At 51.5% G+C, this 16,679-nt stretch overlaps 1 protein-coding gene across 1 annotated transcript in view; it reads right to left on the bottom strand.

Moving 5' to 3' along the window:
* The window catches only part of SCNN1B (sodium channel epithelial 1 subunit beta), a 60,155-nt gene extending 44,290 nt beyond the window's left edge, over positions 1-15,865 (bottom strand). The window contains 1 exon segment of the mRNA XM_030301183.1: positions 15,824-15,865. The gene's annotated coding sequence lies outside the window, so the exon portion shown is untranslated.
* Positions 15,866-16,679: the final 814 nt, after the last annotated feature.

The following is a 16,679-nucleotide window of genomic DNA, read 5'->3' as shown; positions in this document are numbered from 1 at the left end:
ATCTATTCATGTGCTTCCTGTCTGTCTCCAACCACCGGAGTTTTAAACTCCCTGCAGGTGCACCCTGGGCCTCTCTCATTTCCAGCTCCACCCCAGTAGCACAGCTGCCCTGTCCAGGACAGTAGCCACGACCACACAGGGCAGCTAGCGGGTGCTGGAAAACCCCACTGGTCCAACTGAGATGTGCTCTCCATGTGAAACACAATTCGGATTTCAAAGAAATCATGCGAAAAACAGAGACATAAAATATGAATATTTTGCAGGATGAAGAGAGTTCTTGAGATTGGTTGCACAATGTGAATGTACTTAACACATCACTGTAACATACATTTGATAATGGTTAAGATGGGGGGCACCTGGGTGGTTCAGTTAGTTAAACATCCAACTCTTGACTTCAGCTCAGGTTATGATTTCATGGTTCGTGAGTTTGAGCCCCGCACTGGGCTCCATGCTGGCAGTGCAGAGCCTGCTTGGGATTCTCTCTGTCCCCTTCTCTACCTTTCCCCCACTCACGCTCTCTCTGTCTCAAAATAAATACATAAAAACTGAAAAGATAATGGTTAATATAGTATATTTTATGTTTTTACCACAATTAAAATTTTTTTTATTTTTTTATTTTGAGAGAGAGAGAGTGCAAATGGGGGAGGGAGAGGGGGAGAGAGACAATCCCAAGCAGGCTCTGTGCTGTCAGCATAGAGCCGGACACAGGGCTTGATCCCACGAACTGTGAGATCATGATCTGAGGAGATACCAAGAGTCAGATACCCAACCGACTGAGCCACCCAGGTGCCCCCTGCAATCAAAAATTTTAGGGGCACCTGAGTGGCTCAGTCGGTTGAGCATCTGACCTTGGCTCAGGCTGATCTCACAGTTTGTGAGTTCAAGTCCCACATCGGGCTTGCTTCTGTCAGTGCAGAGCCCGCTTCAGATCCTCTGTCCCTCTCTCTCTACCCCTCCCCTGCTTGCCCTCTCTCAAAAATAAATAAAACATTAAAATAATAAAAATTTTAAAAATCTCATTAACAATTCTTGATACAGATGAAATGTTGATGTTGATAATACTTTGGATATATGGGCTTGATAAGGTATATTATTAAAATTAATTTTGGGGCGCCTGGGTGGCTCAGTCGGTTAAGCGTCCAACTTCAGCTCAGGTCACGATCTCACGGTCCACGAGTTCGAGCCCCGCGTCGGGCTCTGGGCTGATGGCTCGGAGCCTGGAGCCTGCTTCCGATTCTGTGTCTCCCTCTCTCTCTGCCCCTCCCCCGTTCATGCTCTGTCTCTCTCTGTCTCAAAAATAAATAAACGTTAAAAAAAACTTTTTTTAATTAATTTCAACTGTGTCTTTTTTTTTTTTTTTGAAAAAAACAGCTGTCAGAAAATTTTAAGTTGCTTATGTGGCTCAGATTTGTGGCCTATATTATTTATACTGGTCAGCGCTGACCTAGAACCATAGCTGGCACACAGCAGGCACTTAAATATGAGTTGAATACAAAAATGAATACAGTTGCTGCCAAATAGGTGCTTTCTCTGAGCACAAGCAAGCCATTCTGTCTGGCAGACGGCAGGAAAGTGGGAGGGAGAAGGCGGCAGAGCAGTTTACATAACTAAATAATCATAACTAACATCGACTGTTATGCTGATAATAGCAGCTGCTGTGTTGAGCACCTAACATGTGCCAGGACGGTCATGACACTTTTTATGCACATCATCTCATTTGATCCTCGAGTCCATCCTGCATCCGTTCATTGCACAGCCAACTGCCCAAGGTCACCCAGCTAGTGAGTGGAGAGCTAGGGTTTGCACAAGGGCTCTCCAAGCCCCCCCAGTGCACCTGCCCACTGTAGGGGCCACTCTGGGTATGATCCCGTCCAGTGGGACTGGAAGGCACCGCCTGGGGCTGACAGTGGGCAGGGGTTTCCAGCTTCTGGGGGCAAAGAACTCTTGTGAGTCAGTGAATCCCTGCTCTCAAGGGTCCAGGAAGCAAGTTAAATAATTCATAATCTCTGATCTTCTTAAGCTCACCCATCCAGATCTGGCTGCTGGCCCTCTCAAGTTCAAGGACTTCAGGGAACTGGCCCTGGACTGGGTGGTCATTCTTGTTCAAGGCAGTTGTGGCTGATGGCGCTGGGCCCAGCCTGACCAGAGAGAGGGCCCTGCCCATGTCCCCAAAGCTGTAACAGCCACAGCCTGTGGTGACAGGCCTGGGCCCACCTAATACCCCATATCTGGGGTTTGAGTCTGTTTGAGCAGGGCCCCCCTGTGGTATCTAATGGGAGACCTCCCTGGGGGTGGCCTTTATTGTAAGATGCACAGATCAGAACTCCTTGGAATGGGGAAGAGGTTTACAACACACGGACAGAAAGTTCTCCCATCTCCAGGACCCCACTAGGGCTTTAAGTTTTTTTTTTTAGTTTATTTATTTTTGAAAGAGAGACAGAGAGAGAGAGAGAGAGAGAGAGAGAGCAGGGGAGAGGCAAAGAGAGAATCTCAAGCAGGCTTCACACTGTCAGTACAGAGTCCAACATGGGGCTCGAACCCATGAACCGTGAGATCATGACCTGAGCCAAAATCATGACTCGGATGCTTAACTGACTGAGCCACCCAGGTGCCCCTCTGGGCCCCCACTATGTGTTTAAATCATGAGTTTGAACTTGAGGAAGCTGCTTGGGTCTTCTCAAAGAGACAATTGACCAAAAAAGTCAGCAAAGACCTCATTCCCTGGGCAACAGCTGAGTGTCAAGGAGTCTGACCTCAGAAAGAACAAACATGGGGCCATCTGAGGAACCTCAGAGCACCCTCATCCCAGGTGAGAGCCAATGGGTCAAGCCCACAGTGCATAGCCAAGAACGATGGCTCCTAAAGTCTGGTCCCAGAACAGTGGCAGCATCGCCTGGGAACTAGTTAGTAAATCCTCAGATCTCCTGAATCAGAAACTCTGGGTTTGAACAGTTGTTCCCCCCCCCCCCCCCCGCCCACCCGGCCTACAGGAGACTCTGTGCCATGCTAATGTTTGACAATGAGGCTTTCAGCCTACTACTCAAAAAGTACAGCACTGGGACCAAGCAGATCACCATGCTCTTACATGTCGTTCGAGACACAACATTCCGGCCCCACTTGCCCTACTTGCCAAGACCCCAGGGCACGTGTGTGCATGTTGAAATTTGAGGTGCACTGGCCTAGAGTTCCCTACCATTAAGTCAAGGAGTCTCAGGGGCGCTTGGATGGCCCAGTTGGTTAAGCGTCTAACTTCAGCTCAGGTCATGATCTCACAGTTCGTGAGTTCGAGCCCCACGTCTAGCTCTGTGCTGACAGCTCAGAGCCTGGAGCCTGCTTCGGATTCTGTCTCCCTCTCTGTCTCTGCCCTTCCTCTGCTCATGCTCTCTCTCTCAAAAATAAAGAAACATTAAGAAAAATTACAAACAAAAAAGTCAAGGAGTCTCATACTCAAATGCTTTCAGGAGCCAAGCAGGGGATGCACAAAAAAATGAAACCAAAGCATATCCAGCTGATTATCACCACTGGGAAACGTACGCTCGGGAGGACCAGAACTTCCAATTTTCCAAGAGAATCTGGAAACCCAGAAGCCAAAGTGAAATCCCCTAATTTAAAAACTGCTGCGTGGGTCACACAAAATAAGACCTGTGCCAGCTTGCAAATGTGCTCATAGACCTCGGGGCCGGAAAAGTGTCTTATGCTCTGGGCAAGCTTTCTGAGCTTGGGACAGCCCTCCCAGGCATGGCAAGAGGCATGGGACTCCAGAAGGGCTGGGACACAGGTTCTCAAACTTGGCTACATCATAGAATCACCTGTAGATCTTTGAAAAACACTGATGCCTGACTCCCACCGCCAGAGAGCCCCATCTACCTGGTCTGGGGCATGACCTGAGCGCTTTTCAAAAGCTCCTCAGGTAATTCCAACGTGCAGCAGAGTCTGGGAACCACCAGGCTACAGCAGGAGTCTGCAAACATTTTCAGTAAAGGGCCAGACAGCACTAGCTTAAGCTGTGCGGGTCACATAGTCTGTCACAGTTACCCAATCTGCCACAGTAGCGAGTGCAAAAGCAGCCATAGTTAACAGGAAGTGTTTTTTGACAATACTTTATGAACTCCCCATTTTCAATTTCATTTAATTTGCATGTTAATGGAAGATTATTTTTCTCTTGATTTTTTTTCAGCCATGGAAAAAAACCATTCTTAGTTCACAGGTTGAGAATCAACAGGTGGTGGGGTGAGCTTGGCCTTGGGGCCAGAGTTGGCTGACCCCTGAGCCGGAGGAATGAATTGAGGGCATGGAAGCCGGGACTGCAGGCCTTCTCCTTCCCGGTATTTGCCCACACAATCTCCCCATACACAATCTCTGCAACCTTAGTAGCACTTGATTATGAAAAGGTTGTGTTGACAAGGCCCGGTCAAGTATTGGCTTGATCTGGCTCTGGGCCACAGACTTCAGATTGGGTCCCCAATCCTTCAACACCCTGGCAGGATTTCAGGGAGCTGCCTTCCAATGGGCGACTCTGAACCTCACCTCCCCCCCACGCTGGCGAAGTCATTAAGCTTTAATATGTAGTGACCATTTAACTACACGGCAGGCGCTGTGCTTAGGGCTTTACCAGCACCATCTTGTGTCCTTTTCACATATTCAACTGTGTTATAACCGTTTTTTTGGATGGGGAGACTGAGGCACAGAGAAGTCAGATGATTTGCCCAAAGTCACACAGTGAGAGTAGTAGAGCACAACTGAACCCCTGTCTGACTCCAGAGCCTGTTTCCATAACCACTTTGTTTTATCACCTCTCGATAATCTACGTTAAAGACAATCAATAATCCATCACCATCACCAGTCACCACAATGCCAGGCACAGCCTTCTCAAGGACAAGCCTCAGGCAGCAAACCTGGTCTCTCTGTATCTCAACTGGCATCTAGACACCATTCAATCTTCTCTGCCTTGAATTGCAGCCAGACCTGGGGCACCCAAGATAGATTCTGCACTCTCTCCAGGAACAAGGAGGCTCACAGAGCTGCCTCATACAGCTGTGCAGGTATATACTGCACAACTCTAGGTGGCATCATTCACAATGCAGTCTATGTGAAGGACAGCCTTGGAGTTGTGCAGCACACAACCCACATAGCAGTTCATAGCAGCCTCGGAGGCTGGAGGTGAAATGCTCATGATTGCTTGGCATAGGATTGACCTTGGATGCTCACTATGACTGTTATTTGGAAATAGATCATCAAAAAGGGAGAAAGGCCCAGTAGGATATGCCACGATGGATGGTGGGGTGAGGCTGGCAGCTTTGGGGAAGCCTTGGAGTCAGAAGCAGGCTGGCTCCTCTTGGGACCTTCCCCATCCTCCTCCAGTCCTGCCTCAAGTTGCCCTAAGCTGGCCCTCCAGTGCCCGTTCTCACACTGGGCAGCACCTGGCCCTCAACGTCCAGGGCTGCTGGGAACTCCCAACCAATCACTCAGGCCCTCCCCTTACCAGTGTTTCGCTGTGTTTGCTTTGCTTTTATGATTTGAGCCAGGCCCTGTGCCAAGGGTTACCTGCACCAGCTCTCATGACCCTCATCACAACCCTGAGAGGCAGGAACCGACCGAGATCATCCCCGTTTTACAGACAAGGACTCTGAGGTTCAGAGAGGTTAGATCTCATGCACCAAGTCACATAACTGGAAAGTGTCAGAACTAGGAATCAAATTTGGGTCTTTCAGACTCTAGAGTGCAAACTCTTTTTTTTTAATGTTTTTTTACATTTATTTATTTTTGAGAGACAGAACACAAGTGGGGGAGGGGCAGAGAGAGGAGACACAGAATCCGAAGCAGGCTCCAGGCTCTGAGCTGTCAGCACAGAGCCCAACGCGGGGCTCAAACTCACAAACTGTGAGATCGTGACCTGAGCCGAAGTCTGACGCTTAACTGACTGAGCCACACAGGCGCCCAAGAGTGCAAACTCTTAACAATCTTTCTGGGGGATGGATGTGGTGTGTCTTCTGGGTCTGACGCCCTACGTGCATATTGGGCCTTGGGTCTGGGAAGCCATGTGGGTGACCATGACGTTCATTGCTGCTGGTGATGATGGGGATGAAGGTGATGGTGATGGGGATAGTGATAACAATGACAGGCGTGAATGTGATAATATATATACCTACTGGATAGGGTTACTGTGCAGATTCAAGGAACTAAGTCAGGCCAAATGTATCTCACTGCGCCTGTCCTACGTCAGCATTCTGTAAGTGCTGGGTCAACTGGGCTTCCCGTGCCCTCGACCTCCAAAGTGGGTTCCACTGCATTCGAGTTTATTGAGTGAACACCTTCCTCCTCCAACACTAGGTGAAAGGCAAGAATCAAAGACAAGGAAGGGATAAAGGGGGTAACATTCTTTTCCCTTGGCCCCTCCTTTTTCCAACTAAGTCTCCATTTCCTGCCACCCTCTGAAATCCAGCTTGGGGTACTGGGCCTTGGGCCCAACCTCTGGAACCGAGTCGTTGGGAGGCAGGCCCAGCCTCTGTGTGCTTCCTGGGTCCCTGGATGGCTGTCTGGCAGGAAGAAGCCAGGCCTCCGGGGAAATTTAGAGGCTAAGAATCTGGTGCCCAGGAAGGCGAGGGGCGGTTTCCCCAAGAGTCACAGCCACACGCAAGCTGGGCTCTGGGCTGCCCCTCTCTGTTGGGGGAGATTTGAATCTTAACCCACACAGTGACCCAGGGTAGTTCCTGGGAAGCAAACAGCTGAAACCTTACACTGTGGGTAAGCCAAGGGTTTCGAGAACTCTGTCACGGAGTAAAAATTTCCACTCCTCTTCCGCACCCACTTCTCAAATAACACCTGGAAGCCGAGGACAGGCAGGATAGGGAGAGCAAAGTGGGCTCTGTGGTCAGATTGCTTGCTTGGGTTTGAATCCCAGCCCCACCATTTATTTACTAGTGCTGTGTGACCTTGGGCAAGTTACTTAACCTCTCTGAGCCTGTTTTTTCTTATCAGCAAAATCTAGATAATTACACCGAGTTTTGCTGGATTGTTGGAAAGATACAATGAGATCGTACACTGAGAGAGCTTGGTTTCTCCAGGGGTCAAATGGGGAGGATATTTGTACCCTCCTTTTATGATGCATGAGCCCGGCATGTAGGACATGCTTGAAAGACACTGCCTATTTTTATTATTATCACTGTAGGGGAGAAAGCCACATGGACCTCAGCAGCGTTTACTTGACGAACTGAATCACACGGGAAAGAGAAACTGAAGTCAGTTCATCTCTGTGAGTGAGGCAAGCAAAACAAGATGGTTCCCAGATGGAGCGGTCACACCTCGAGTGAGTGACAAGCTTTGGGGAGCTGTCTGACTGTGGAGAGGGGTCACAGGCTGGGGTTTTTAGCCAACTAGACTGTAAGATGCAATGAGAACTCCGCCCCACCCATCCAGCCAAGGGTGGGCCCCAGTGGGAATTCAGGAGTCAGAAATGAGGCTGGAGAGGGGGTCTCAGGGTAGGGGGGCCGAGGAGTCTCCTGGGGGCTGGGAGACATGGCTTGCTCACCGCTGTATCTCCAGTGCCTGGCCCGTGGCTGCCGTGGCAAAGCAGAGAACAAAACAGACACGACCTAACCCTCTAGAAGTTTAAATCCCTGCAAACTCATGTTGTAGCATTTCAGAGAGCACTCCCTACATGCTAGGAAATGTTCTCGTTCCCCTTGCCCCCCGACCGTCACCCTTCTCCAGGCTCTGCCTTCTGCATGTGTGTTGCACGGAGACCCACTCACTGGGGCCATCATCCTGTGACTGGGTCACCACCCGTGTCACCTAGTGTCAGAGGGGGCAGACTGGCTCCCGTTCCTACAAGCCTGCAAGTTGTAACCAGCCCGTCGTCTGTTCTCCACTTGAACATCACTCCTCCCTGGACACACACAGTCAGGCCCAGATTCTGATGTTTCAACTTTCACTGAGTTCTACAGGTGAAGGTGTTCCTGGCCTTTCAGAGGCTCGGGGGCCTCTCCTCCCACGGCCCCAACCACCTTCCTTCTCAAAGCCCAGCAAGAACGGTGCAGCATTTCTGGAGTCAATTGGAGCAGTGAGAAGGGTGGGGCCAGTGACTGAGGGGCCTGTGGCTCTAAGCTAAGGTGCTGTGCACTTAGCTAGCTGAGAGCCCCTGGGGCGGGGCGGGAGGTGCTGTGGTCCCCAGTCCACACGCCAGCACCTGGGCTCAGAGGGTAAGTATCAAGCCCAAGGTCACACAGAGCTGAGCTGCAATGCCAGCCAGTCTGACTCCCAAACTCAATGGTTACACAAACTGCCTCTCCAGGACTCTGGGTAAATCTTGGTGAGAATGCTTTGAGGACAGGGAATCGTCTCCCCAAGCGGCCTGTGGGAAACCAGGACTCCCCTGGACCAGCACATGGCCCCTCCTTTCACTAGGGAGCACCTCCCACGTGCCCAGCACACCTCTAAACAGTTCACAACCCCTCCCCCATCCCTAAGACCTTCAAAGGTGGCCTTCACAGACCCTGAAGGTTCTTCCTAGTCTCTCTCACCAACCAGACTCAACATCCAGCCCCCATCCAACTCCTCATTGCAGCACAAGCCACAGAGGACGATCAAAGGTGATCCTTCCTGGGGTGGGAGGTGGTGCCTTTCAACCAGGAAAATCAACAAAGTCCACACACAGCCATCAGTGAGAGAGCCACGGTGGAATTTCAGGAATCAGCCTGCAGAGGGCGGGGGAGCTTGTTTGGGGAGGCCACGCAGCCCCTGCTTGAGGTCTTCCCTGGAGCCCTGGAGGCAGATCGGAGCAGCTCCTGAAGGAGGGTGTTCCAGACTTCCCAGATCTTAGCCTTCCTTCCAGACCTTGGCTCGGGGACGAACTCCACGGCATATCAGGAGGAAGCAAGGCTTGCTTCGTCCCAGAGGTCTGCAAGGAAAGGGACACCAGTGGCCCCAGACTCCCCAGTCCCCACAATCCTCAAGACATTCCCTGTCAGGGAGGCACTGTGGAGGAGGAGAAAGTTGGGACTGGATTCAAGTTCTGTTGTTACCACTGTGTGGCCTGAACCTCTGCAAATTCCTGAACCTCTCTGAGCCTCAGTCTCTTAAGGCCTCGCCCCTCATTTGCTGGGCATTCCCCACCTCCCAGCAAAACCCCCAGGTTTGCTCTGGGTTCAGCTCAGCCCCATGACTGTATCTTGGCTAGGACCCCATTTCCTTAGGGTAAAAAACAAATTCCTCACTTAAAAACAAAAATGCTAAGATTTCCAGGCTTGTTTCAAGTTAATTTACTTATTTAACAAACGTTTATTTAGGACTTACTGTGTGCCAGGTGCTGTTCTAAGCACTTGACACATTTAATCTTCATAACATCCCTACTGAGGTGAGAGTTATTATCATCTCCAGCTGACAGATGAGAAAACTGAAGCACAGAGAGGTTAAGTAACTTGCCTGAGGTCACACAGCAGGTAAGTACAGAGCCAGGATTCTGATCTCTGCGGGTTAGCAGGCCCAGGTTAGGAGTCACTGCATCTTTTGTATGTTCCCACCAGCTAAGATTTCTTCTGACTTTATATTTTGTCATTTAAATTATGGAAACACTACTTTTTTAACTTTGCAAATACAAAGTGAAATTAAAATATAGATGATGCTTTTATAAGCTCCCTAGACACCATCCCCATCTGAACCTGCTGGTCTTCATATGTGGTCCAGTAGCTGACTGTAGCCTCCCCATTCTCCTAGTTCTGACTTCCTATGATAGTCCCAAAGATGCAGAGCAAGCGCTTATCTCATCCTTTAAAAAAATTTTTTTTAAATGTTTATTTATTTTTGAGAGAGAGAGAGAGAAAGAGAGAGACAGAGTGTGAGCAGGGGAGGGGCAGAGAGAGAGGGAGACACAGAATCCGAACCAGGCTCCAGGCTCTGAGCTGTCAGTGCAGAGCACTGATGCGGGATCAGGGACCGTAAGATCATGACCTGAGGCTAAGTCAGGCGCTTAACCAACTAAGCCACCCAGGCGCCCCTCATCCTTTTATAAAGGGACTCTATGCACACAGATGGTAGAATACTACACACTGTTCTATTCCCTGTAATTTTCTTTTAACAATACATCTGGGAGATGGTTCCACATCCATTCATAAAGAGCTACTGCTTTCTTTTTAGTGACTGCATCATATTCTCCTGTGAGGCCATTCCCACAAGCAACAGTACTTGGCTCCTTTCTGGCGGGCGTTTACTTTGCAATTGTTTGCTCTTACACACAATGATGACTATCTTTGTTGTGTCCAATGCAAAGATATCCACTGGGTAAATCCCTGCAGGTGAAATTGCAGAGCCATGGGTATGGGCCTCTTGAATATCGACAGTTTTCCTAACTACCCCCCACTGAGGGGTACCTGTGCCCCTGCCCGCAGGGTTTGAGAGTACTGGTTTCCCCCACCCCATGTCCAGCACTGAGTGTTACCCAGCCATCTGGCAGGTGGGAAACAGAATTGGTGTGGTTTGGCCGTGCGATTCTTTTTTGAAGAATGGTTGAGCACCTTTTTGTCTGTTTGAATTTATGCTTCTTTTTATGTACTTCTATTTAGCCAAATCACATCCTTTACCTTCTTCTTCTTTTTTTTTTTTTTTCTTTTTTGGATGGGGTGCTTGCTTGGTCTTTGATTTGTGAGCACTCTTTATCCATGTAGTTAACTCTTTGTCATAGAAGTGACAAATATTTTTACTAGTTTGACATGCCCGGGCTTATGGGTACTTTTGGTTTTGGTCATGCAAGAAATAATAAATTTTATGAAGGCAGGCCTAGAAACTTTGATCTTTAAGGCAAGGCCATGTTTCCACCCATTAGTACTGCCTCCCACTCTTTCTTTTTCTTTTCTTTTGTCAGCGCAGAGCCCAACATGGGGCTCGATCCCACAAACCACAAGACCGTGACCTGAGCTGAGACCAAGAGTTGGATGCCCAGCCAACTGAGCCACCCAGGCACCCCAACTCTTGCTCAGAGCTTCCAAGAGGACGTGTAGAAGGTGCCTACTTCTCAACTGGAGGTTCTCTGCAGTACGCTCCTGTCCCCAGCCTGGACTTCCTTCCTCGTCACATGACCTGGAACCTCCTTAATGCTTTTTTGTGCAGAGTCTTGGGATCATTCTCCACCATTCAGGACTTGTGCCTGGACACATGTTCTCATGGGAGCTCCGGGGAAAGGGACAGCCCACGAGAGCCCCCAGGCACAGAAGGGTCTCTAATAACAGGCTTTTTATGGGGAGGGGGTGGGTCCTCAGCTGCCTGGGGCATCCCTCACTTTCAGCATCTCTGAAATTCCAATCTCGCTCCAGACCCTCAAGGTGGGCAGAGGCTGCAAGACTAGAAAGGAGAGCAAGTTCTAAAGAATAAAAAGCCCAGGAGGGGCGCCTGGGTGACTCAGTCGGTTAAGCGTCTGACTCTTGATTTCGGCTCAGGTCATATCTCACAATTCATGAGATCTAGCCCCGAGTTGGGCTCGATGTTGACAGCACAGAGCCTGCTGGGATTCTCTCTCATCCTCTCTCTCTCTGCCCCTCCCCATCTATGTGCACTCTTTCTCTCTCAAAAAAAAAAACAAACAAACCCAAAATCCGCGAACTCCACTAAGCCCCTCAGCAACTGTCCAGCGTGGAGGGAAACTTGCCTTTGTCTTAGGACACACCCTCCATCTTTGGCCTTTGCTGAGAACATTCTCACCGTCTAGTGGGAGGTGGGTGCAGGTGGCTGGAGGGGTCTCATTTGAAGTTTTTCTTTAGGCCAGTGACCCTGAAATCTTTCAGCACATGGAACCACCTCTGCAGGGTTTATTAAAATACAGGTTGCTGGGCCCCACCCCCAGTCTCTGATTCAGTAGGTCTAGGGTGGGTCTGAGAATCTGCACTTCCAACCAGCTCCCAGCTGAGTCCAATGCGAATGCTCCTGGTCCACGGACCACACTTTGAGACCTGCTGGCCCTTCGTTCCCTGGGCTCCCCCGTCTGGTATGAGTGAGGTGCAGAGAGGGCTGGAGACACACAGGCTTTGTTCCAATGGAAATCACAGCAGCAACTGCTCCATGCCAGGTCGCATGCTGAGGTGTGTGCATTTTCTTATCTTATCTTCACAACCAACACCACAGTAGGTTTTACGAGTATTACCTCTGCTTTATGATGAGAAACAAGGCTCAGAGAGGGTGCACAGGGCTTTAGAATCAAACAGATCTGGGGTCAGACCCCAGCTCTGCCACTGACCCACTGTGCAAGCTCGTGGGCAAGTGCTTACCCTCCCTGAACCTCTGACTCATCAGTAAATGGGGATCACAGATGTGATTCCCAAGGGCACTATGAGGCAATTATAAGAGCACCTGCACATAGTAGGTATGCAAAAAATGTTCATCCTCCTTCCTGTCATAAGCCCCATCATGATCTCAAGGTCCTTTTCTTATTACTTACTTATTTATTTATAGAGCGTGCCCTCACGTGCACACAAGTGGGAGAGGAGCAGAGGGAGAGGGAAGGAGAGAATCCCAAACAGGCTACAGGCCCCGTGAGGAGCCCAACATGGTTCGATTCCATGACTGTGAGATCACAACCTGAACTGAAATTAAGAGTCAGACACTTAACCAACTGAGCCACCCAGGCGCCCCTCAAGGTCCTTTTCTGTCTCCTCTGTATGGCAGTGCTTTTCTCACTCCACTGCTCCAGAGAAACTCCTATTTATCCTTCAAAACCCACCTTAGAATCCCCCCTCTTTGTATCTGTCCCCGAAATGTTGTCCTCTCCCAGTTTTTGGAAAGAAACAAAATCTAGGGTGATAGCATCTGGTTTGAAAAAGGAGTTCAAAGCATTACTTTCCTTCCTTTCTTCCTCCTTCACTTGTGTTTCCACAGCGTTTATATCAAGCACAATTTGGAGTACAAATGATGCTCTCCCAGGGACCAGGTGGCTAATGTCACCATTATCAGCATCAGCATCATCAACACTTAGATAGTACGCACCATGCCCCAGACACTGTTTTAAGAGGCTTAGGTTCTTGACTCATTCAAAACCTAAAATAATCTTTTGAGGCAAGTGCTACTTATTATCACACAATTAATTTGTGGCAGAGATGGGATGTAAAAGCTGGCTGTGAGTTTACGTTACTAAGTTTTGTGTTATGTGGTCATTATGAAGGAGGCCAGGTGGGGACTGTGGCACCTTGGAAGGTGCTCATCTCATCTAAGGGGGCAGCCAAATGTTGGGCCCAGAGTTGTCTGTTTCTCTGATTTCTCAAGAGGATCCAGAGATACAGATTTTTATGTGACATCTCCCACTTTTTAACATTTGAGAGTCATCTAAAATACAAGAAGGAGGGTGGGCCTCACAAAAGCTGCCCATGGGCCTCCTTTGCAACTTCTGTCTCTTGTATCTCCAAGGTGGGGACCTTGGCTCACTTAATTTCTGCACCTTAGCTCACCAGGTGTGCAGTTCACCTGTTGCAGATGCCATGAGGCTTCTGGACTCCTCTGAGCTGAGCTTGGCGCTCAGTAGCCAGGAATCTCATCCTCCAGCCCACTCAGCACTCAGGATTCTCCAGTCTGGATTTGGGGTGTGGACAAATGATGGACCCAATGGTGACTCTGGGTGTCACCTCCACCCAGGGGCCATCTCCGGGTCTCTCCCTGTCCCAGACAAGACTTCCTACTTAGGGCTGACAAGGCTCTGAGTATTTTGTTTCATCACCCCACGAATGCACTCCATAGTTTTGGGAGGTTGCCATTATCCTCACTCCCATGGTACAGATGAGAAAGCTATGGCTCACACAGGGGAAGGGACTTGTCCCAGCCAGGAAGCGGTGGACCTAGAATGGTAATGCAAGCACCACCCCATTCCAGCTTCTCCCCAGATGGCTGTTCACAGGCATTCCACCAAACTATGGATGGTCTTGGCACACATTCCAACACAAGCGCACTCTCATCCCACAGACCGGACCCGGAAGTAAAGTTTGTGTGACACAAATAGGACCTTGGATACTCCCATCTGCTAGCCATCTTTCCTAACTACCTGTCTCCTACTGGAAGGTGGGGGCGGCACTGGGGGCATCTGGAGAGAATCCCTGGACGCCGACCCTTTTGGGAACTCTGCCCACTGGTGCCTGGACAGGCAGAGCTTGTGGCCTGGCTCAATCCCAGGCTTTTGGGCCCAGCAGAGATCGCAGCGAGAGAGGGTGTCGTGTTCGTGTTCGCCTAAAGACAGGACAGAAGTGTGCATATGTGCACCTGTGCATGTGTGTGTGGTGCACACATGTGTGAACCTGTGCACGTGTATATGCGGCGACCTGCACAGTAGCATGTATGCAAATTGTACACGTTCTGTGCGCATGTGCAGACGTCTTGTGCGCATGTGCAAACGTCTTGTGCGCATGTACACGTGTGGACGCCTTGTGCGCATGTGTAAATACAAGCACGTGAGAAACGGAGAGGCGAGCACGTTGTACCACAAATTCAGAGCCTGTGACGTTAGTGTACGACAAAGAACGAAAATCTTTCTTAACCCAGAGATGTCGATTTATGGAAAAAGCTGAAGTAGAAAACAGACCCGGGAATTTTTATGACCAGGTGAGATTTATATGCGCAACATGGATAACTCTCAAAGAAATGATAACTGGCGGGCTGGGGATGGTGGAGAGGGGGGCCAGGTTGCAGAATATGGACGGATTATACCATTTCTGTTAAACATCTGCCCACAACGTCACTATGCGTTTTAAGTGTAGATCTAGAAGGAACACCCCATGTTGTGCAAGTGGTTTCTTTCAGGGAGCAGGGAGGGCAGGGATTGGAAGGTTATAGACTAAGAGGAATGGATGAAGGATCCCTGTGTTCCTTCTGGCATCACACAGTTCAGTTCAGGTAGGTCGGGTCACTGGCAGATGCCGGGTGGGGGCCACAGAGATGCCGAGACCTCAGGGGGACATTTCCACACGTCCCCCATGGACTGTGGGAGGGCTCTGCTGCTAGGGAGGAACGAGCCTTGGCTGTCCTGATCCAGGTCCCTGGTGGGCATGGGGCGAGGGACCTGTTGTACCTCTCTTGGGAAGAAACTCTGCTTCCTGCCTAAACTTGTCCGTGCCTCAGTTTCTCCGTCCACGCTGCGGTGGGAAGGGTCTGCTCCGTGCTGCCACACACCCTCAGTTCCCTGGTCCCTGCTTCCCCGGGCACACCGAAGCCAAGCCTTCACGAAGCCAAGACAAGCTCCCAGGACAGACCCCCTCTGGGGAGAGGCAGCTAGGAGCTGGGAACAAGCCTCCTCCCCAGCAGGAGGCCACGCAGACAACACGGGGTCCCCTCCCCCGGGCCCCCCAGGGGCGGCTGACAGGGGAGGCCAGGACGCACGCTCTGGGGTCAGACTTCTGGGCTCTGTGACTGTCACCGGGACGCAGGCAAGCTTCACCACCCTCTGCCCTCAGTTTCCCCGTCTGTGAAATGGTAACACCACGGAGCCCCACCGCCCCAGGATGCTGCGTGGCTGAAGTCGGGCTGTTCCGCTTCGCGACGCCCAGTGCGGAGCCAGCGCTCTCGGGTTTCGCGGGTGTTACCCTCTGGGGCGACAGCTCACCCCGCCCCTCCGCGCCCAGGACGCCACGGCCCTCTCCGCCGCCCCGACGCTCTTGGGGCTCGCTGGGTTCCCCCTCTTCCCACTCTGGGAGCTTTTGTCACCCCGCAGACCTCCCCCTGCGCCCCGAGGCTGGGTCCCAGCGGCGCCGCCGCTAGCGCCCAGACGCCCCCGCGAGGGAAACTGAGGCGGGACCCACGGGGCGCGCGGGGGAAGGCGCCGCGGCAGGGCGGCCCCTGCGTTCTCCCGGGGTCGCTGTCATACCTGCTCCTCGCAGCGGCTCCGGGCGGCGACAGAGGCGGCGGCCGGGCGTCTGCGGCGCTGGGGCTGGGAGCGCGCGCGGCGACGGGGATGGGGAGGGAGCAGGCCGAGGGGGCGGGAAGCCCGGTAGCGCTCGCGGGCGGAGCTTGGCGGCGCAGACCGCGGGCCGACGCGCGCACGCTCCCGGCCCCGGCCGCTCTCCTCCCGGCCGACCAGCTTCGGCCCCGCACACCCACTCGTGCCCACGTGCCACGCCCACGTACCCCGAGCACCCCGCACCCCTGCCGCGCACTCGCACGCACCCCGCATACTACCCCCCTCCACACACACACCCCACACGTCCGGACCCCCACCACACCCACACACGCCCCAATAGGTGCACATAGACCCCCTTACTCGCGTGTTTCTCAGACGAGTCACTGTCCCCGCCAGTCCCCCCTGCACATCATAGGCCACGTACTCCCTAACCACTCCGTCCTACCTCGCGGTGTACCAAACACAACACATGTGTGCACCCCTGTTACTTCCACACCACGCCCCACCCCTGGCAGATTACCCTCTGGGCAAGGTGGGGATTTTAGGCAATTTTGCAAGGAACAGGCTCCTTCTTGAAGCTAATGCCCCCCACCCCCAATGTCCATGAACCTCAGCTGACCTATGAGATGGAATTAGCTCACCTCTGATTTCCCAGTGACCTCCTTCTCTCTGCGTCAGCCACCCCCTCCAAGGTCACTCCTAGATCCCAGTCTTTCCCTGAAGGCCCACCTCTGCATTAGAAATTCAAACACCCTACCTACTGGTTTGGGCCTCTGGGTTTCCTCCCAGTGACCCACCCCCACCCCCCCCAACCCGCCCCCGT

Source organism: Lynx canadensis, chromosome E3, assembly GCF_007474595.2.
Source record: "Lynx canadensis isolate LIC74 chromosome E3, mLynCan4.pri.v2, whole genome shotgun sequence".
Taxonomy (NCBI): Eukaryota; Metazoa; Chordata; class Mammalia; order Carnivora; family Felidae; genus Lynx; species Lynx canadensis.
This window is presented reverse-complemented; position numbering and strand designations above follow the sequence as displayed.